Source organism: Triturus cristatus, chromosome 8 (genome assembly GCF_964204655.1).
Source record: "Triturus cristatus chromosome 8, aTriCri1.1, whole genome shotgun sequence".
NCBI classification, from domain to species: Eukaryota; Metazoa; Chordata; class Amphibia; order Caudata; family Salamandridae; genus Triturus; species Triturus cristatus.
The window spans coordinates 1,135,249,940-1,135,268,461 of record NC_140591.1 but is presented as its reverse complement, the minus strand read 5'-3'; the positions used below and the strand labels follow the sequence as shown (position 1 = coordinate 1,135,268,461).

General features: G+C 43.3%; 1 protein-coding gene across 1 annotated transcript in view; it reads right to left on the bottom strand.

Moving 5' to 3' along the window:
- LOC146805507 (lysozyme g-like) overlaps positions 1-7,725 on the bottom strand; it is a 131,208-nt gene extending 123,483 nt beyond the window's left edge. The window contains exon 1 of the mRNA XM_085622779.1: positions 7,683-7,725. The gene's annotated coding sequence lies outside the window, so the exon portion shown is untranslated. The remainder of the gene's footprint in view (positions 1-7,682) is intronic.
- Positions 7,726-18,522: the final 10,797 nt, after the last annotated feature.

The window sequence follows — 18,522 nt, the reverse complement described above, 5'->3', positions numbered from 1 at the left end:
CAGCTCTCTGATTCCAAAGTTGAGCAGCACATGTGGGCCTCGTCTGTCGCCAGTACCCTTGCGTTTCTCGGCTTCCAGGTGGTCGCCAGTTGGCGCAAAAGCGACCAGTCCACACTCCTGCCACTCTGCAGTCACTCAATGGATGTTTCATTCATGGATGGACCCCAGCTTTGTGGGTTTCGTCAGGATCTATTGGTCCGGGCGCGGAGCTCGTCTAGGCTACATACGCTATGTTTGGCGGTTAGCCATGCCCCCTTGAAATAAGTCAGCTCAGACAGACAGACTTTAGGGAGAGCAGTGAAGGCTGGTAAGTACAACTGAGAGGGATGTGGGGGGCACATACACATGTGCACGCTCACTTACACCTATGCAACCACATGCAGACACACATGCACACACCCATTCACAACACTCACTCACAAATACACAGAAATTCACACATACATGCACACACCAAACAGTCAACCAAAACAAAACACTTACCTGCTGCGGCTCTTGGGAAGGGAAGCCTCGGGGATGCCAGGAGGGTTGGGACTGCTGTCTCCGCTCATTGGCTGACCTTAGATTAGCCAATGAGGGAAGGCAGCAGCCCCTACCTTGTCACAGAGTGGGGTAAACTGAAGCACCCAGGTAGGAGGCTATCACTGATGCTGCCTTCGTCATGAGGAGGAGGGCCTTGAGGACCTTTGCTGAGCTGAGGAGGTCACGCCAAGAGGAGCTGTGACATCTTCAGCTCAGTTCAGGCAGCCAGGAGCCTGCGCATTTAGGCATGTCAAGCTCCTGGCTGCCTGACCTGAAAATAAAGAGAGTTAGGTTGATCTTTGCTCAGCCTGATAGACACTCTTTATGTTGAAAAGGTGCAATGGGATGGCCCCTCCGCCCTTATGGATGGGCCAATGATGATGGGGAGACGCAGTGAGGGGTAAGACAGAGAAAGGAATCAGGATCAAATCCCTTATTAATCTCTCAGTATAAAGGCCATCTATGTTAAGCAAGAGAGTCCCTCCGATCCTGGAATCATCTTTGCATTCCGATACTCTAAGTTCCACAAACCAGAATTCATAGAAAGCTCTGTTGTTGAGGAGCTGCTGCTCCTTAAAAGGTGGCAATTTAAAAAGGCTAAGGAAATTCTGTGTGAGGGGTGGAAGACAGGTAGAGGGACAAGGGCATGGTGGGGAGCTTCTGTGCTGTGGGGCATCAGGCATAGACATGAGGGACGCTCTCCATTGGTTGCTCAGGGCTGTAAAGGTAAATTAAAAAAATAATATGGAATATATACCTTTGTTCATGCAATGGCAAAACACAACTTCAAGTGCACAAAAGGCAGAAAGGACCATCCACATTTGAAAATATGTGGTGAAGTGGGTGAGATCTGAGGGGTACGACATGCCACTAATTTTTTAATTTAGAAAAACTGTTTACAGGACTTTTTAGGTCTCAGGTAGACAGTGCATTCATTGTCTCGAAGAGACGTGTTGTTTTCAATCTGTGGGCTTCACCCCGCACATCGTCTTACACCTCACTTGATCATCGCTCTCAAATCCTTTGTCAACATTTGTCCATGGCATGCATGCGCCATGTCTCTTCTTGTGTAGTACCTGTGTCCCTCCACTGCTCCCATTTTAGGAGCTACTTTTTTCTTTGTATTTGAGCTCTCCAAACAAGTGATTGTGTTTTCACTCGCTCCGTCCTTCATCTCCTGTTGCCAGTTTACCCCCTTCACCCACCCCATTTCACTATCAGGGACATCGTCCTCACACTGCTTTATATGTGCAGGAGATATGTGCAGGAAAACTTTAGAAGACATACGGTACATTTTCTTCTCACTTGTTTTCCAACACTGAATTTATTGAACGCATCAACAGGTGTTATAGTGATATAAATTCATTTACATTACATTCACTTATAGTGCACCTTTCCGCCCATTACATGTAAAATTCCATCTCTGTGTTTAACCTAATCTGAAGATATTTTCTTTGTTCTTATTCTGAAGGCAGTAGTGCTCATAGGGCCATCTTGTAGCCAAATACGAGAACGTGTAATACTCCAGCATAAAGAATATCATTGCTGCCTCCTCTTTGTAGGCTTCAGTTTACATGATTAAGAAAATCGCCTTATTTATTACCCCGGCTCAAAGTAGTGGTAAATACAGAAGCTACAAGTTCAGCATATTCTCTAGATCCCTTTAATAAATATAAGTATTTGAGCACACTGCTTCTCCCTAGGCACAGACTATTTTCTTTGGCACTCTTTATGAAAAGATCTCTTTAAAAATGTTTAGTCACATTTGCCTTAGGTCATCAGTGTCGGTAGTATTTAAGATCATAGCCCTCTGGCAAAATGAGAGTGAAGCTATTTTCAAAGTCCATGAACACTCATATTATCTGGTAGGTGACTGATTGTGGTCAGAATATCTGCCCCATAATATATTTATGAAGCGTGCAACAATAAGAATGATATGTGACGAGGAGTGTGGAAAACAACAAATGGGGAGAACTTCTCAAGAGCACAACATGGATTCAATATGGTTTGCATCATAAACCAGCTTTTCGGAGCTGTTTTAGATGTGTAAGTCATACGTGAACTCCACACTTGTGAAAAGATCTGATAAAATGTTCTCATTTATTGTGTCACTGCTGAGAAAGATTACATTCATATCTATTTATGGGTAACTGTGGATGTCAGTTAGGGATCACCAGAAGTTGCATCTTTGGTGCCTAATATTTCATTTTCAGATAGGTCATCTCAGGATCTCTACTACACATGGCAATGGAGATATGGCGATTTGAAGCTTACAACCATTCCACAGGAACTTGGAAAAAAGGATAATTATGTGGTACAATATCAGATGGCATGGGTATTGGTTGGTGATCACAGAGAGTGGCAATACTTCCCTTTATGATGCCTATGCATGGTTGAGTGAATCCCAGGATGAACAAGCCTTTTCGGAGATCCATTTCTGCTAACCGTGGTCAGAAAAGCATGGGCACATCTGGCATTATATTGCAGCCGGCAGAGGAGTCCACACAGTCATTGCCACAGCTACTCTTCTATTCTGAGTGACTGTCAATAGCCAACACTTCAACCAATGAGAATAGGCCCCTCTTTTAAACTAATTATACTTCAATGCCAGAAGCCAATTTCAATATCTGTCAATAATCACGGTCTTTCTGGACTGCGCTTTGCAGTCCTCAGGGGTGCAGAAGAAGCTAATTTTTGGGCATTTAATCTGACCCTTTTTCTAGCCCTTGCAATTTTAAAAAAATGAACTCCTTTCCGCTGTCTGATTGTAAAATAATAATGTTAGACCTGTCAGTCTTAGGGTGCTGTTTCCCCAATTGTTTTACCTTATTCCTCCATATTTTTCTGAACTTGTTTTTATTGGCCTTAAGACTCTGTGCACTTTACCACTGCGAACCAGTGCTAAAGTGCGTGTGCTCACTCTTTAAAATATGGTAACATTGGCTTCACCCCAATTGGCATATTTAATTTACTTAAAAGTCCCTAGTAAAGTGGTACTGCATGTACCCAAGGCCTGTAAATTAAATGCTGCTAGTGGGCCTGCAGCACTTAATGTGCCACCTACTTAAGTAGCCTTGCATACCTGTCTCAGGCCTCCCATTGCACCCTATGAGTGCAGTTTGAAACTGTAATTTTAACCTGGCACAATAAACCTTTTGCCAGGGTCAAAATTGGCCTTCTAATACATATAAGTCACCCCTAGGGTAGGGTGTAAGGTATTTACAAACTAGGACATGTCATTTTAAGTTTTTCATGTCCTGGTAGTAAAAAGCCTTACATTCGTTTCTCACCACTGCCAGGCCTGCTTCTCCCATAGGATAACATTGGAATTAATGTATTATTAAGCTGTAACTTCCAAATGAGAGCAGATAAACAGTTCATGTTTGGTGTCTTTGGAAGTATAATGAAAAATATTCTATTATGGTAAAGTTGAATTTTGAATAGCAATTTTGAAAGTGACACATTTACAAAGTTCTCATTTTCCTGCCCTAGCCATTTAGTGCACTCAGCATGTCTCTGAGTCACATGACTGGGTGCAGTTGGCATTTGGCCTTTGTGTATTCTTACTAGATAGCCACACACAATAGGGAGTTTAGGTGTGCCTGGATGAGCCATCACTGGCATGATTGGAGGGTGCAGGTAGGCACAGCCCCACTTACACCTGAATAGGCTGTTCCCTGCCTTCACACAAAGGATTGCATACCCCCTGGACTTAGTCTTGAGCCAGGGCAGGGGAGTCAGGAAATCCCAGCACTTCAAAGGGAATCCTCTATAAATTAATCCCACTTCAAAGACGGCACTAGGTGTAAATATTGAACCCCAGACACCAACTCTTCAGTACACCTCTGGACCTGTGGATACTACAAAATAAGAACTGCTGTGTTGCTTTGCTGCCAGAAGGACTGTCACTCTGCTGCCCTCCTGCTCTCCTACCCTGTTTGCTAAGAAGCAGGGAAGAGTGGAAGGTTGAGGTGACTCCAAAGGTCAGTCAGCTGACCTCCTGTTCTGAGCTACAGGAACATAACAAGCTCAGATGCTCCTTGCAGCTGCCCAACTGACCTGCTGCCTGGACCTGCAACTGGAACTGCTTGGGCCCTGCTGGCCTCTGTTGGAGTGGGTTTCTGACCAACAAAGTGGTGCCCCTCAAGTCCTAGACCCTTTGTGTGGCCTCAGCTGAGGTCCCCTGAAGTTTTTGGGCTGTTCGTGAATGGGTGATTTTGCCACCATCACCGCCTGCTAATGCGAAGTTCTGAAAAACCCGACTCTTCAGCTATAGTGAACAATGGCGCCTGGCAGCGCAATATCTGCACTTCACGCTACACCATCAAAAGCCCGTGGGGACCACCAACATGAAGCTCCAGCAAGAACTGTCTTCAACTCCAACAGGAACTTCGTGCTACAGCAACGACAACGACCATCCGTGACGCCCATTCTGCTCTTCGTGCTACAATGACGACCATTCACGATGCTCTCACTGCTCCTCGTTGCTCCATCCACTGCAAATGGAACTAATTGCGTGGAACTTTGAAGGCAACTCTTTCAGCTGGACTAACTTGATCCCTTTATCTGGCCCATGCTCCATAGCGCTTGACCTGACCTTGTGACTTTCACTACATCTCGCACAACCTGATAGCCGCGAGTGGTGCTTTGTGCTTTTTTATACTATTTTCACTTAAATCTTTGAAAATGCATATCTCCGGAGCTACTAATTGGACCTTTGTTGTTTTGATGTCAAATCATTTATTACATTTTACTCTATTCTTTTGAATTGTTGTGGGATTTTTTTGGTGTTGTGCTTTCACTTTATTGTTGTAGGAAGTGCTGCATAAATACGTTACACGTTGCCTCTAAGTTAAGCCTGATTGCTCTGTGCCAAGCTACCAGAGGGCTAAGCACAGGTTAATTTGGTCCTTGCTTGTGACTTCACCCTGATAATGATTGTGGTTGCTGCTTGAGTAGGGCTTTGCCCTCCTTAATCAGTAACCCAGTTTCTTCTAAATAAATAGCTGGTTTGTATCTGACAAAAGAACTGGCGATCTCAAAAATGTACATATCTATACAATTAAAGATGTGTAGCTGTAAATAATAGAGCTGTTTTCCATAGATGAGTTACAAGTGGCATCTTACAAGAGTGCAGATTATGTTGCCTATGATGTCACCTGGAACCCTGAGCTGGAAAACTCCATGTTATTGACAACTGTCCATCTACAATAATATGTTGTATATGACCACCAATCTTCTTCCCCTAGCCAAAGCAGTAGTTCAGGAAAGGCACAAAACAACAATGCACAAAATAGCCATGCATACCCCACTCCCCTTTAAAGTAAGCAAGCCCTACCCCGCTTACCTTTAATCTCAGAAGAAAGAACGCTCTCTTACCCCTCTTAAGAAATACCTGTCATCTGCCACCTACTGCACGCATCATTGACAATTCAATTTACCCACTATTTCCCACCCAAAAATACCTGGTATGCTGCCATCCTGCAAATTCAACTTTTGCAATACTTTGCCTTAATCCTCTCCCAAACCAAAACCAAAATAAAAATATCTGGCTTTTAGTAACCCTCACTGTTTACCCAGGTGGTATCCCTCTGCTCATCCTTCAACCCAATACAAAGAAGTACCTGGCTTCCTATCGTCCACAAATTATTCCCTCCCCCAACCTAAAATCATGCTCTCAGCTCTCACAGGGACAGCTGGTGGTACAGGAGTGATAGCTATATTCTGACTCCTCCCTCAGTCTCCCAAGACTTAGGAGAGGCAGCAAATCGCAATCTGTCAGAGTGCAGGCTTCAGAGCACCCATACATAAAAAAGAACAGTAATGTTTATATATAATACTTGTGTTGATTCACTAAAATGCCTCATCTGCCCCACAGGCACCACATTTTTGTAAAGCTTGAGATAAATTGAAGCCCCTACACATTTTAGAAAAATGGTTCACTGTAGACTGTTACAGTTCATTTCCTTCTCATGGTAAAAATCATAATCAGTGATTCAAATTGCCATAAAAATATCCATTGTTGTTAGGAATTAATATGTCTACTAAGCAGTTAAGATTATTTTTTTCTTTAGACGACATGAGATAGAAGGATAGTCGCAACAACCAGTGGCTTGAAACTTTTATACATGACTCAAATCAGAACAAACAGATGTTGACAGCACTACGGTGAGTAAATGCTACATTCAAGTAAAGGAGCCACCAGGGGTAATTATTAGGGAGAAACTAGACATTTTGGGAAATCAATAAGACAACGGTAATTAAAGACCGCCGTCCCTTAGTCTAGAGTAAGACACTAGCCAACGCAGGTTAACAAGGTTGAAACGTGTCGACACATTCTTTTGAGAAGGAAGAAGCAGAATTTCCTTGCCAGATAAACCGAAGACTCTTAATTTAATAAATCCCCGAACATTTCCCACCTCCAGAGGTAAGGCCAAACCAGGAAGCGGAACTAATCAAAGGGGCTACTAGCGATAGTTTAGACAAATTTTGAAATTGAAATTGGGTCTGTAGCTTTAACCATTATTGTATGTAAGTATGCTATTTAGTCATATCGTACTGCTCCCTTCTCGCACTGTGATAATTTAAAACAATCTTTCCCTAATGCTATTCAATGCAAGGCAACATTGAAAATCTAAAAGTGATAAGTTGAATTTATCATTTGTATACCGTACACCCATACAGTTTCATACAGTTTTTATAGTACACAAATATATCACATAATTATATTTTTATGATACAGTGAAACATTTTGCACAACTACTGAGCTGTGACCCTTCACAATTATATAGCTGAAATCTGTTTATAAATTTACCAAAGAAGCAATGTTGAATAATTGATTTCTGTCCTTCCTAAATAACAGAGGTTGATGCGCTGCACATTAAGTTGTCTTAAAATAATTGAACACTTTTTTGATCCAATATAAGGCATCATCATCTGGACAGAGTATTCACTTTGAAAACACTGAGAAAGTGCAGCCCCATAGATTTGAGACAATATGGTTCATAGAGGCAGTTACAATTCATTCCTTTCTCGCTGTACACATTTTAGTTATTTGTGCAAATCCCCATTACTTGTAAGCAATTTTAATAATGATTGAAAAAGTTTACTAAGAAATTGGAAAATTATAAATCAACACTATCTAATTACTAGTTTCTTACCTGCTTTCTTTTCCTCCTGATGCAGCGCCACAGAGACCTTGTGGGGGCCTTATATGCAATTTTGTTATCACTTAGTTTATACCCTGAGAGACTGAACAGCTGGCGTTCTGACATTCATCATGACATAAGTGATAGGAAAAATAAATATTATTGCTGCTTAGTACTTATTTTTAACGAACACAAACGTGGACTAAATTCATGATGTGGCACTTGTTAACAGCTGCTTACATGGCAAAAAATACTGCCAAGATCCAGTTCGTCCGCATAGTGCAGCATACAAGAAGTATTCAGCATAAGGAATCCTAAAGTCACAGGGAATTGTTCTCTTAAAACTTTCCAAGTTCATCATTCTGAGATGCACGGTACTTGGAGCACGGTGAAATCACATGGGATTTTACTATTACCGAGCAGTATATCCGACCCAGTAGATGCAATTACAGGTCAACCCCTATGGAAGGGGAATTACCTGTAGGGGCGGCTCCTTCGCTGAGGTGGAGGTAGGTCGCCCCACTGCTTTAAAGCACTGCAAAGAAGGAAAAATAAAATGTTAATAACGGAACAACAGTTATTATCATTTTATTTTTAGTATTGCAGTTGCACTGCAGTGCAGCCAGGTTGTTAGGGTGGGGCGGGCGGACCGGCCTCCCCTGGCGTCGAGGCCAGAAGAGGAGTAGGGCTGTACCTTAAGTGTGCATGATGGTTTGGCCGGCTGGCCAAACCGTCATGCGCACTTTGCATGCTTTCCACAGGCTGTATTGTACATCCTGGGTGGAGAACATGCCCAGCTTCCCGGTCCCTCTCTGAGCACAGAACCACGGCGCTCAGACTAATTACAACGCTGCTGTAAGGCAGCGTTGTGATTGGTCAGGGAATTCTGGGAGGCTGTGCGCTTCCTGGTTCCTGCTGGAGGAGAGGCAGCGGCTGGAGACAGTGAAGGCGACCACCAGGTAAGTTTTGTTTTCTTTTTTATTATTTTTTTTCCTATCCCTCACCCCACCCCCGACACCCTTCCCTACCAGTCGCCACTGCATGTGAGACTGATTTTTCCAGTTGTAAAACCACACATAATTCCCCAAACAATGTAGTTATACACATTCATTTACCACCTACTTGCAGGTGGTAAATGTATGGACGGGCCTGTGGGTGGGGTGGGGGTTGAGGGAGGGCATGGGTGGGAGAAAGGGAGGGAAGGAGAAGGTGTTTTCTGGGATGGGGAGTATTGTATGCTTTCTTCACCAGAACAAAACAGGGATTGAGGCCTGGCTCCTGCAGCTGGCAAAAACTCATGCGATTTTACTGTGCGGGATTACTGAATGGTAAAATCGGATCTGGTTCCGCCACTTCCAGAAGAACCAGGAGTGAAAAAACGACCCACTTGGAAGCAGACACAGCGGATTCCATGAGGAAATTCCTCTCCATCTGACTCATAAAAAGGGATTGGAACCCACAATTGGCTCAAGTCCAGGGGAGGCCATCCACATTAGACTCACTTGGTTAGCTTGAAGCGGTCTAAAGCCTAGAACTGCATACAGCACAGATCTCAGGGCATAGACTAGCAACGAGGACAGGCAATGGGAAAGCCAGTAGAGTTGCCATTTATTTTCTGTATAGACGTTTGCATTCAAAGGCATTCACAATGGAGGCAGCATATAAGCAGTGATGCATGTTGATAGTATTTTAATAAAAGCATAGCATGAATTACATGTTTTCATTTTTATTTGCAATGCAACATACAGGAGAATCAGCTGCTGTACATATACATTCACTAAGTAGGCATACATGTAGTTGAAATATGCATACTTTATTAAATGGATATATATATAGTAATGTTATACGTTAAAAGTTACTTGTATGTTGTAGAAATATATTTATCTACAAGCCTACTCAGAGAGTGACTTGGTAATTTAAGAGTTATGTCAAGGTATGTGTTTGAAAGATGTAATACCCTGAAGAGGTAGCACATGGGGAGCAGTAAACAAAGTTAATACCCCACTCTGAGGGAAACTTGCACAGCCGCCGTACACATACATAGTGCTTCTGCACATGGTGTAGCTCTTCTGTGAACTATAGAAGCATATGTTGCTGCCACCTGTCCTGGATCTTTCATTTGATCTATGGAAGCTTGCACTGTTGCTGCCAACGCTGTACCATTGTAGTGTGTGAATGAATGCTGGTGAGCGCCTTTTCAGTATATTAAAGTTATAAAGAATGGCACTAAAAAGTGGAAGAATGCAAGGAGCATAGGGGCGCAGGGTGAAAGGGGAGCAGAGTGTACAAGGGGTGCAGGCTTCCTTTATTTAAAAAAATAACACACATACAGCAGTCGAAACAGCAGTGCATTTCCCTCCCACACCGTGAACAAGTACCACAATGGAATCAGCAGTGCAAGCTTCCCTTGAACAACGAGGTGTGCACGCATGGCTGTACCTGTGTTGTTTGTATGCATGTCTGCGGGTACATGTGCGGCCTCTCTACACATTGTCTATGTGCCTGGGTGCCGGCATGGTGCTGACTGAATACGAGTGTCTAAAACTGTGCTGGTCTACGTGTGCACATAGCGACCTGTAAATGTCTTGCACGTGTACATATAGGGGAGAAAGTGCTCCTCTTTGCGCATGCGCTGTACACAGGTCAAACCTATTGGATATGCCATTGCTTGTTAAGACACTCTAGCTGAGAAGGAGGAGCGGCTTACTCGTGAGATTTCTTCACAGCCATACTGGAGTTTCTGAGATGCACAGCACGCCTGACATGTGACTTGCTCTGACACGGCCCTATATGTTTTTGAGAGGTGTGCCTGACGTGTATCACTCTGTACCATCCTTCTCTTCCTTCTCGAGCGTTCCTAATGCCCTGTGACAGGTGCGCTTCACATATGACTGACTCTGTCCAGCCCTACTAGGCTGTCAGCAGTGCTTAATGTGAGCCAGTGGTTGCCGGTACGGCCCACCGGCAGTCATTTTTGGCGACCAGTACTTTCTTTTCTCACAAACGCACAAAGAGGAAAGCAGGACAGAATGAAAGACAGGAAACCCCGTTGCAAAGGGAGAGAGAAGGGACCGATAACAATGAGATAAAGGGACTGGTGAGGATTCAAGGCTCGCCGGCCTTGTATAGGGCGCACTGGCATTTTACGGCACTGGCCGCAGCCTTCTAAATAGAACTTTGGGATCTTTGCATTGGAATTTCTTTTGCAAATTAAGCACTGCCTGTCAGGGATGTGAGTTACATCTGTTTGACCCTTCTCAACACTTCCTTACAGTCAGAAGTGCATCTGACGAATGACTGACTCTTCTTAAGTCCCATTGTCCTTTCGGAGGTATGTCTGGCATGTGAATGACTCTGCTACAGCCCTACTGACCTTTCAGAGCGGCAACTGACATAAAACCATCGGTGACCCAGGCCTATTGGCCTTTCAGAGGTGTGGCTGAAATGACTGACACTGCCCTAGGCCTGCTGGCCTATCATAGGTCTGCCTGGTGCGTGACTGATATTACTCTAGCCCAGTGGTCGAAGTGGGGGAAAAAGGTTGGGGAACTGTGGGCGGAGAATCAGAGGGCGGAAATACCCTGTGGATTGGATTGGATCAGTGAGCAGAGTCAGAGGTGTGGCAGAAAGAGCTAAATATCCCACTTTTTAGTATTTGTTTCCCATTTCACTAACCGGTTACAGCTTATTATGTTATTTAATTTAACCAATGGATACACATGTTTATTTAAAGTTTAACCCCTTCCCTGCTCATGACGGAACCGTTCCGTCATGAGCCACGGTTGCCGTGTGCTCATGACGGAACGGTTCCGTCATGGCAATCCTGTCGGCGGCCGCTCCGCCTGCGCGGCGCTGTTTCCCCGCCTGTGCGAGGCGACAACGCAAATGGGCGGAGTCATGACGGAACCGTTCCGTCATGAGCACAGCTCAACTGTGGCTCATGACGGAGCGGCTCCGTCATGAGCACAGGCCCGCCGCGCTGCCCCCCCGCACCCCCCCGCGCCGCGGCGGAATTGCCGCCGCGGCGAAGGGGTTAATATAAGTTTCCAATCACAGAATGTCCCAAATATCCTTAAAAGTGAAATAGTAAAGCCATTTGTCTCCCAGCCATGGAGTTTCTGTCATCAGCACTTCTCCTCCCTTTTTCCACAAGAGCAGTTCAAACATGAACGGCAAAATATCCTAGTTTGCAAATGTTTTCCACATAATTATGGCTTTGCCATATTTGCCACATAATACATCACCTGCTGCATAATCTGACGATTTTAACCAATAAATTGTGTATAGCTCAAACGGATCAAAAGTTACTAAAAAATATGACCTGTGCTGCTGTGAAGTGGAGGGCCCTTTTCAAAGGTTGACTGGTCACCTTTCTCACTGCTGCAGTTGGATGTTCCACTGGTACTAATAAGGACACATCTTTGCAGAGACTGTTAGCATGTGTAAAAATGTCAAAATAATAAAGTATTAGAAAATTTACAGCACCACTAATACCAGTGTAGGGTGTCAGAGCACTTTATATCACACATATTACACAGAGACAATCAATCATGCATGTGTAAATCACTGTATTGGAAATGTTACATTAGACAAAGGACTACAAGGTGTAGGAGTCACATGACAACCATACTACTAGACAGCATAGTTTATTAGTGATTGGTCTGGAGAAACACAAACTCAGAATTCAAAACGTAATACCATGGTTTGGGGTTCTCTTTAATAATCAGAATTGATTTCTACCCAAATGAACCCTTTTTTGCAACATTAGGATAATCAAAGACTATGGAAAAAAACATAACGCTCTAATTTATACCGTGCAGTTTGCAGCAGCTCTTCAATGACAGTTAAGAGCTCACTGTTCTATGTTAGTATTTAAACTTATGAACTGCAAGTAACAACAGAGTCTCTCTGACAAAAGCAATAACCCACTGACCTATTTACATTATGTGCACTTTTGAAATGCATGGTACATGTTCTTTGCAGCAGGAACATTAACCCTCTGTGCTTCCTTTCCATGAGTCAAAACTTCCACTAGACAAAACACCATTTCTCTCTACTAAGAACATTAGTCACTGGAGTTATCATGACATTTTTATTGTTGTCAAAAATTGTTGGAGGCCAGAAAGAAGGCAGCAAGTGCTTTTAAAACCATATTATACTTACAAACACGATACCCCCTTACCTGAAGTCAGCACCCGGTGCGGTCGCACTGCCCTAGAGCCACCCTGCTCAAGGATTCTGTGACCTCAGTGAGAGAGTCACGGTCACTCTATGGTGTGCTGCTTCATAGTCCTGCCTGCAAGACTGGAGGTGAACTTCATGGATTGTGGTGGACAGGCCTTCAAGGTTAACCCCCACTTGCTACAGCTAGGTTCCACCTGCTGGTGCTAAGAAACCAGGGCTTTTAAGATCTTGCGGGCCTTCTAAGGTCTAGCATGGGAATGTGCTCATTCAGGGGGAGTGGTCTGGTGAATGGGTCATGAAGACTGAACCTGGTTCCCCACTCCCAAACTCAGCCCTCTCCCCCACTGAACACCATACTGCCCCACTGAGAGAAACTTACACTGCACTGACCCGCTCAAAACACCTGGATGTTACTCAATCAAATTACGCACTAGACAAGAGCAATATGCTGCCTAAAAAAAAATCTTTACATCCTAGAAAAAGCAAACACTCATAGGGAATGCAAGATTAAGAAAATCATGTGAAATGTAAGCAGGAACAATATGGTTACCTTTTTCCTTTTACACTCATTATTCAGAAATTAGTGAGTGCTTTTGCCTGAAAAGTTAAGGCCATGACTACAGGGCCCAGAAGGGACCCAGTTCAATGCCCATTGCTTATATCCTTACCAAACATAAGCAGTATGGTTTAAAAAGACCACATTTGTGAACACACATCCGCTCTACACATTTTGTTTTCCAATTCACCCATCAAGCAGGTATTTCAGTACCTCCAGGAGTGGTGCACTTTCCCAACCAGGGAAAACAATGTTGTTCAAAGAGAGACTAGAAAACAAAAGTTGCGCTTCACTGGCCAACACTGTAAAGTGGCGCTAATGTGTTTAGGTGTGAATAAATCAATCTGGCCACCTTGCAACCACTCTGTATTGCTTTAGTTAGTTATTTATTTTTAATATTTGGAATGTTTTATTTCTCTCCACCCCGAGGATGCACTTAGAAATTGAAAAATGTCAGAAAAAGACAACGTTTTCAGCAAAACTGTTTTTCTTTTTTGGATCCATTTCACAAGGGATCAAATGAACGAAAGAACGAAAGAGAAGGTAATACCTATTTCTTGAAGTCTCGGTTTTCCCTAAATGAGGCGGAGCGAGACAGAAAGAGAGGGAAGAGGGGGGACAAAGAGAGGGGCGGCAGCTGCCAGCGGCAGGAGAACTGGACACTGTCCTTGTGTTCTCTGGGCAAGAAGGAAAAGACAGAGTCCTTTTCCTTCTCTGCCCGTTCCGCCCGTACCCAAAAGCCGAGACTTAACTATCGGCCTTGGTGATTTCTGCCTTCCGGGAGGCATGGTTAAAATAAGAAAGTAGGGGAATGGAATCTATGAAATTAGAGAAGTAGGGGCACGCCGATTCCGCCCACTTCGACCACTGCTCTAGCCCCACTGGAGATTCAGATGTGTGCCAGGTAAGTGACAAACACTGCTTTCCTGTCACATAGTCTTGCACTATGTGTCTGACTCTTTCCCAGCCTATAAAAAGGTTCACGTGGCCTGTGGCTGACTCTGTCCAGCCTTAAGGAATTGTTAAAGTCAAGCCCCTGCCTGACTCTTAAGCAGCGTGTTGGCTTTTCAGGGCTATGGGCATTCCAGTTACCCAGAGACCAGTCTTCTATCATCACTATTTACTTCTCAAGGCGTACTCTGATTCATAGACACCCCTTAGAAAGCTGCATTAGGCACTTAAATTGTCATATTCTAAAGGTCATCATGAGTCAGAATCTGGGCATGGCAGACTCAGCCTTCCATCCTTCTGAGATGTGTAATTTGATAAACACGAAATGGGTAACAGCAACAACTGTTATTTAGAGACCTTAGAACAGGCAGAAGTGTGATATTAACACTATATTAAAACAACAATCTATCGTAAATGTGATTATGTATCGCAATGACCAACAAGTTGTGAATAAAAAAGAATGTTTAAAAAAAAAAAAATCTATTAGGTGCTGTTCCCAACCTGGCTTCCTTCCACAGTCTTGTTGATAGCTCCTCATAAATTCAGTAAATAAAATTAATTTTGAACATGAATCATGTAAATGTGCCCTTTTCATGCATTGTATAATTAGGCTATCCTGTTTTAGCTTTAAACCCATAATAACCGAAAATTGCCACCGAAAGGGAAACAGCCCTCATCAGTGTAAGCATATAAACACTAAATAACACCTACGCAACTACCAACTAAAATGTCTTTCAAAGAAAGGAAAGTGAGAGAGAATGGGTCATTTTTATTTCTTCCTGAAGGGACCAACAAAATGTAACTTTGTTATACAAGGTAGGAGCAAGAAAGACTGATCTAAGATTATTCTGCTTGAGTTTTGTTGTGTCACTAAAATATAGGTTCTTCTTCCTTTTGTTTTCCCTAGTTGTGTGTGCTTGAATTAAAGGTGTGGGGTTTTAAATCATGTTTTAGGTCTGATCTAATTATTTTATACACTGTAGAGAATTTGAGAATATTACAGATATTTGATCTTTTGGCAGTGTTTATTTCTTTCACTAATAGGTGAAATGCTGACTCATATGAATCTTGGCCAATATGAACTATCACATTTACCCGCGGGCACAGAATCAGTAACACCCTTTCATACACCAGCTCCCTTTTCAAACAAATCATTATTGCTAGCAGGTCAGCTGCCAAACATCAAATGCTTTAAACATTCAATGTAAGGTGTAGTGTCAGGCACCGGTGAAAAGAGTGTGGTCACCATGTACATAGGATAGTGTTTATCTTCTCTGTGCAACTAATTGTGTGGTTAAAAGCCAATGAAAATCATTTGAAAGTTGGTGTTGTTAAGCTGGTTTGAAAACGCAGGGCTTGATTGGTTTGCCGTGCAATTAACATTTTAGTAGCTCTTCATTATGTAACGCAATGCAATTACATTGTGTGCTGTCATTGTCTAAAATATTACAAAAGAATTGTAAACATGATGTCATTAGATGTTTTCTTTAGACATTCAGAAATTTTAGACTTTAGAGGTTTTTATATTTTTCAGCATACTGTTAATTTATTTGTTTTCTCATACTCACGTTGTTAGGTTTGGGATGGCTAATTTGCACAGTTATGAGATCAAGAGATAATCTCTTGCTAGACCATATCTAAAGACAAAGGACATTGCCAGAGGGATTGTGGGTTCAAAACACCCAGAGGTTCTATTTATTGTTAAGCTATGAAGATTTGTAGAGCAAACTATCATCCAGGAGGATATCCCGTCGCTGAGCAGCTGTGAGTCTAGCCAAACCTAACCTAAGGTCTAGTGGGTACTCAAAAAGACAGGCCTTCAGCTTCTTGCTGAATTCAAGAAGTGAAGAGGAGTCTTTTATGAGTAGCAGCAGGTTGTTCCACACTTTAGGAGCAATGTAGGCGAAGGCTTGACCACCGGATCTGGTTTTATGTATGCATGGGATGTGTGAAAGTAAGAGTCCAGATGAGCGGAGGTGTCTGGAAGGTTTGTGAAAGCAGCTGATATTGTTGAGGTATGCTGGACCGTTGTTATGTAGTGCCTTCATAGGTGTGGATGAGGAGTTTGAATTGTGCTCATTTGTGTACGGGAAGCCAGTAGAGCCTGGGTGGTGACTGTGTTGATTTTGGCAGTCATGTCGAGTTTGCTGTCAACGATGATCCTGAGGTTCTTGGTGAGGGTGGTGGGGGTGGGCCTCTGTCCTCGCTCTGTTGGCCACCAAGTGGAGTCCCAAGGTAAAGTGCTCTTCCTGAAGATCATGATTTTGTTCTTGTCAGTGCTCAGCTTCAGGTAGTTGGTCTTCATCCAGTGAGAGATTTCAGTCAAGCAGACATTGAACGTGATCCGGGCACTGGGTGTCTTGTCCGTGAGGCAGAGAATGAGTTGCATGTCATCAGTGGAGGAGAGGACATTGATGTTATGAGACCACATGATGCTGGCTATATGATTTAACGCTGTGGCACTAACCTGTTCTTTAGTTTCCTCTTCAGATTGTACAATCTCTTAGGAGCAAGATGCAATCCTAGAAGCTAGATCTCTGTGCCACGCAAACACTGACTCCATCCGAATCCAGACAAATGACTCAAAGAGTGCCAGTATTCAGGGAAGTGGAAGTGGATAAAAGAATACACAAGGTCCTCCACTAATCTGGTCCTTCTGTGCGCAGGTACTTCTCACTGGTTCCCTTTCTGGTTGCTACGGAATGTGTCTGCATGTATCTAAGAATGAAAAGGTAGTAATAGGTAGAGGGTACTCTAAAACATGGTCTAAAGAATAATCCTCTTTACCTCCTTTGAATACAGCTAACCAAAGACTTCCCTCTTTCCCACTTAAGAATGTTTTTTCCCCCAAATCAGTATACGCATTTAATGATCCCTAGAAAAACACAAACAATACCATCACTGAATAAATCAGGTAAAATTTGGTAACATATGTGACTTTCCGGTAGGAACCCTCCTATTACCTGTTTAGCCACATATGGAGGACCAATAACAGGCAAAGTATCCAGGGAATTATTGCATTATTCCCTCAGTACCTCCAAAAGTGAAACAATACCGAAAATTGCATTAGAACGCCAAATGTCCGACAATAGACTCCACGATGAGTCTTGCAAAACAACAAAAAAGGCATTTTCTATTTCTTATATAGTGTTTCTCTATTACCAGGAACTTCAGAAATTCCAGAAGTGATCATGCCGGAAAACAGATATCCATTACGGTAAGTTCTTCTCCATATCATATTCTCATATTGCACCTAACCAGTTAACAGCAACAGTCCTCTGTTGGTAAAGTGCTTTACTTTTATTGCAGGTTCCCAAGATCCTTCTGTGGAGAGGCGAAGCAGACGAAGAAATGAGCAATCTCCAGGGCTCCGTAAGAGGCAGGAAAGGGCTGATAGCATGATGACAACCAAGACAAAATGTAAGTAGTGTGGTTTCAGCAAGTAGGTACAGGTAAGTATTCAGTATAGTAGGAACAATACTAGCCTAGAGATGCAGCATTTATTCCTACAACACCCAAATGCCAAAGCTGTGAGTTCCATGGTCTTCTGGGATTGGCACAGAGGACACAGTTGAAAAGACCAGACTGCATTCTGTGCGATGGCCCATTTCCTGGTCACGTTAGTGTAGGCATCTGTTTATGATTTTGTCGAAGACCTTGGCCGGGAATGTTAGCAGGGAGATTAGTCTGTAGTTGGCAAGCATTGAAGGGTTTGCAGAGAGTTTCTACAGCACTTAGAGGACAGTTGAGTGTTTCCAAGCATCTGGAAAGATGGCGGGAAAGGTGGACGCATTCAAGATGGGTGTTAACATGGCATTGATGCTGTCCTCTGGAGTAGTCCAATGGGTCCCCTGAGTAGATGGACTTTATGGTGGCAGCAGTTTCTTCTGTGGTGATGATGGGCCATGTGGTTGGCATTGGTTCTTTGGATAGGATCCGGGGGCATATGACAAGGTCTGTCTGGGTCTCTCAAGAGTATGATATGCCACACAGAAGATACCAGCTCACATGGTAGCGAGCCAAAAGAGGACAACTCAAATACCTCTCAGCCTCCAGAGGGCTCTGGCAAATGAGGATGCAGTCTCCCTCTAAAAATAGTGGGGGGACTCCATACACCAGCTTCCATCCTCAAAATGTGCCCTGTTAGCGATCACAATCAAA